This window comes from Thamnophis sirtalis, unplaced genomic scaffold, assembly GCF_051295495.1.
Source record: "Thamnophis sirtalis isolate CommonGarterSnake01/CBP01778 unplaced genomic scaffold, rThaSir2_p1.2 scaffold_4, whole genome shotgun sequence".
Taxonomy (NCBI): domain Eukaryota; kingdom Metazoa; phylum Chordata; class Lepidosauria; order Squamata; family Natricidae; genus Thamnophis; species Thamnophis sirtalis.
Window position 1 is genome coordinate 138,899,611 of NW_028261384.1, and position 5,171 is coordinate 138,904,781.

Sequence of the window (5,171 nt, forward strand, 5' to 3'; positions counted from 1 at the left end):
AGCGTGGTAACCTCTTGGCTGCTATTTTAGCGCATGCACTCAAAGCTCGATAGGGCTTATTATCTGGATATATATTCCCCAAAATAATGTAGATACATACATACATGCATTCTCCAAAAATAATATACATACATATGTACATACATACACACATACATACATATATTCTCCAAAAATAATGTACATGCATACATACAATATACATACATACATACATACATACATTCTCCAAAAATAATATACATAGATACATTCTCCAAAAATAATATACATACATACATACAATATACATACATACATATACATACATACATACATACATACATACATATTCATTCTCCAAAAATATATACATACATACATACATGCATGCATACATTCTCCAAAAATAATATACATATACATACATACATTCTCCAAAATAATATACATACATACATGCATACATACATTACATTCTCCACAAAATTATACATACATACATACAATATACATACATACATACATATTCTTCTCCAAAATAATATACATACATACTATACATACATTCTCCAAAAATAATATACATACATACATACATACATACATACATACATACATTCTCCAAAAATAATATACATACATACATACATACATACATACATACATACATACATACATTCTCCAAAAATAAGTATACATAGATACATACAATATACATACATACATACATTCTCCAAAAATAACATACATACATACATACATACATACATACATACATACATTCTCCAAAAATAATACACATACATACATACAATATACATACATGCATACATACATACATTCTCCAAAAATAATATACATACATACATACATACATACATACATACATACATACATACTCCCCGAAAATAAGATCTATCCAGAATCCAGATACACACATACACACACGCATACACACACACGCACACACTTTGTGTATGTCTCTGTGTGTGTGTGTGTAGTCCTGGACTTATGACCATAATTAGGATCAGAATTCCCACTGTTAAACAAGTTGGTTGTTAAGTGAGTCACGCCTGGTTTTAATATGACCTCTTTTCACCACCCTTAAGCAAATCTCCGCTGTCGTTAAGAGAATCAAGTGGTCGCTAAGTGAATCCCGCTTCCTCCATTGACTCTTCATGTCAGAAGCCAGCTGGGAAGGTCACAAATGGGGATCACGGGACGCACACAAGATGCTGCAACCGTTGTAAGTGTGAGGACCGGCGGTAAATTCCTTTTTTCATTGTCGTAACGTTGAACGGTCACTCTAAGAATGCTTATAAGTCGGGGACTGCCTGTGTTATCATATCACAATTCCCCCCCCCTCTTTTTTTAATGCTTTCCTCTTTGCTTGCATGATGCTTTCTCCTGAGGTTTACAAAAGTCCTCAACTTACAACCGCAATTCGGCCCCCACATTTCTGTGGCTAAGCGAGACAGTCATTAAGTGAACTTTGCCCCATTTTACGAACTTTCTTGCCGCCATTAGAAGTGAATCCCTGGGGTCATTCAGTTAGCGACACGGTCATTAAGTGAATCCAGCTTCCTCCTTGGACTTTGCTTGTCGGAAAGTCGCCATGACCCCCGGGATCCTACGATCGTCATAACTACGAATCAATTGCCAAGCGTCTGAATTTGACCACGTGACCACTGGAGGTGCCTCCTCCTCGGTCATAAACGTGAAAAATCCCTTTTTTTTCAGTGCCATCGTAACTTTCAACCATCACTACATGAACGTTGTAAGTTGAGGACTACATGTAGAGACGGGGGCTTTTTTAAGTTATTTTTTTTCTAGCTCCCCCCCCCCGCAACACCGTAAAGTGTTGAGCCACAGGGGACGAACCACCCTTCCTTGCGGCTGTTGTGTGCTTGTCGTTGTGCAGTTTTTAATGCCTTCTTTATTAGTAGTATTATTGTGTAGGCCTTAAGTAGGAACTACGTTAAAGGAGGACAGAGTTTTTGCAAATTGGTGATGCAATGTTTTGATCCCCCCCACTCCTCCAATCAGTGGCGGGATCCTTCTGATTTAACAACCATTTCGGGATCGCTTGCTCCGCCGCAGCAATCCACTCGGCCGCACAAATCAGCAGAGAGGATACGGATAAGTAAAGTTGCAAGGCGGTAATTATCGGAGTGAACCGGTTCGCGCGAACCATCCCAAACCGGCTGAATCCGACCCCTGCCCCTTATTTTGCATGATGAACAGGTTCTCACGTTCATGAAACCTGTAACCCACGCACAAATATTCACCGCCGTTCCCTCGCTCCAAAGAACACAACATCGGATTACAATTCCAGCGTGGGGGAAAGAAAAGAAAATTGATATTCAAATATTCCGCCGTTCGTTGGAACAAGAATTGACGGAAAGTCGACGGTGAAAAATGAGATTTCCTCGGCCGGCTGTCTCCCAAAAGGGAGTTAAGGACTACAATGCCCATCTGGAGATTACAGGGGCTGTAATCCCCCGTAGCTTTACGAGGTGGTGAGACCCACGTGCAAAAGGGATCTTGCCCGCCATCAACATCTGGAAAGCTACAGATCTCCTTCCGTCAACATCTGGGAAGCCACAGATCCCTCATTCTTAATCCGGGGGGGAAGCAAAATAATTTGAGGGTTTAAATTATTGTAGCGGACAGCGGTGGGTTTCATATTTTGTTACCACCGGTTTGCCCCCCCCTTCCGCGCACCCCTTCCGCGCATGCGTCCGGCCTCAAAAACATGCCTAAATAGGATTTCCGCGATTTTCCATTTTGTCTGAACTGGTCCAAACTGGCCGAATACCACCTTTGGTAGAGGAGTAGCGAGAGTTTTCTGAAGATACTTTGGCCATGTAATCTGGTGTTGGGAGGTAGACTGCCTCGGCGGGTGGAGGTTCACATTTATCGCCCCTCCTGCATGCATCACTCGGGGATTGCAAGCCGCCAAGTGTCATATGTTAAGGCTGTATTATTGGGGAGGGCTCCTTGCTGCTCGGTGAGCTTGGTGTTTTTTCTCGCAGATGTCTTACGACCATACTAAGTAACATCTTCCATTCCTTGCATTGTATGGTGCACTGAGGATGTTACTTAGCTTGGTAAGGAAATGTCTGCGAGGAAACCATCCAGCTCGGAGAGCACCAAGCCACAGCCCTCTTCCCTCTTTCGCTTTCTCTTTCTCCCCTTCTCCTCCACTCTGCAAATCTCACTCCCTTCTATCACTGATGAGGTTACCTAGTTGGGTGATGAAACGTCTTCGAGAAAACCACCAAGCTCAGAATCCACTAAGAACCTACAGTACTTCTCCTCCTCCTCCTTCCAAACCTCCTTCCCTTCTAGCATTGATGATGTTACCCACTTTGGTCCTGAAACGTCTCGCGAGAAAACCACCAAGCTCAGAGAGCACCAAGCACCCCGCAGTTCAACCCTGAGCTACCCCGTGACCCGACAAAAGGGCGAATGACAAAACCGCGCCCGACTAAACCGCGTTGTTAAAAACCGCGACGTCATCAACGCGCCGACAACAGCACGTCGACAACAGCGCGTCAACAGAAGGGCGATTTACAACAGCGTGTCGGCAGAAGGGCGATTTAAGTTAAGGTAAGGGTTAGGTTTAGGTTTAGGTTTAGGGTTAGATTTAGGGTTAAGTTTAGGGTTAGGGTTAGGGTTAGCATTACGTTTAGGGTTAGGTTTAGGGTTAGGTTAGGGTTAGATTTAGGGTTAGGTTTAGGGTTAGGGTTAGGGTTAGCGTTACGTTTAGCGTTAGGTTTAGGGTTAGGGTTAGGTTTAGGGTTAGGTTTAGGTTTAGGTTTAGGGTTTAGGTTTAGGGTTAGGTTTAGGGTTAGGTTTAGGGTTAGGTTTAGGGTTAGGTTTAGGGTTAGGTTTAGGGTTAGGTTTAGGGTTAGGTTTAGAGTTAGGTTTAGGGTTAGGGTTAGGTTTAGGGTTAGGTTTAGGGTTAGGTTTAGGGTTAGGTTTAGGGTTAGGGTTAGGTTTAGTTTTACAGCGCGCTTCTGTCGCCGCGCTGTCGTCGGCGCGACTCAGCGCTCATTCGTCGGAGCGTTTTAGAACACGCGGTTTTGTCACTGCGGTTTAGTTGGGCGCAGTTTGTCATTTGCCCTTTTGTCGGTGAACCGAGCTACCCACACACTCTCTCCTATTGGTATCGCACGATGCGTAGAAAGCTCGTCTTTTTTTAAATCAATTCGGTGACTTTCGAAGAGGGGGGGGGAGTTACACACGCCCCTCATCACGGTGTTAAATATTGGCGGTTGGAAATCAAGTTGGATTGTATGTCTGGTTCGTACCGTGATTTCCCGAAAATAAGACAGGGTCATATTTTCTTTTGACCCCCCAGAAATAAGCGCTTGGCCTTATTTTCAGGGAGGTCTTATTATTTTGGGGGTGCAGGAGGCGGAGAGCGTGGTCACCTCATGGCTGCTCCCGTGTTGCAATATTTTGGGGGATGGGCTTATTTTAGCGCATGCACTCAAAAGGACTTATTATCCGGGGAGGTCTATTTTGGGGAAACAGGGTCAGCGTTAGACCTGTCAAAGAACAGGAGAAAGTTTCGGATCGCGGGGCTGATTTCTGTCGAACGGGTCAGCAGTTGAGACAAATCGAAAATATAAACCCAGCCATTCCCGCCAGCAAACCACGGACGTTCGGTCCAGGAATTACCCTGTTTCCCCCAAAATAAGCCCTCCCATGGATAATAAGCCCAATCGGGCTTTTGAGCACATGCGCCAAAATAAGCCCTCCCCTGGAAAATAAGCCCTCCTGGAAAATATGGCAGCCATGAGTTGACCACACTCGCCGTTTCTTGCACCTCAAAAATAATAAGACCTCCCCGAAAATAAGGCCAAGCGCTTATTTCGGGGCTCAAAAGAAGACAAGACCCTGTCTTATTTTGGGGAAAATACGGTATGGGATCCCGCGAAATGCCGTAAAAAAACCCACCACCACAAATCGGACGAGAATTTTTTTGCAACCGGGCCTCACTTCGAATATTAGCCCTGTCTGAATTTCTCCAGCCTTTGGAAGGAAATTGGGATTATTTCCTATAATTGTGACACAGCCACCACCGTCACCACCACACACACACACACACACACACACACACACACCCTTTGTGTAAAGGACGCATTGTCTCGCTCGCTTTGTATGGAGGCTATCATGGC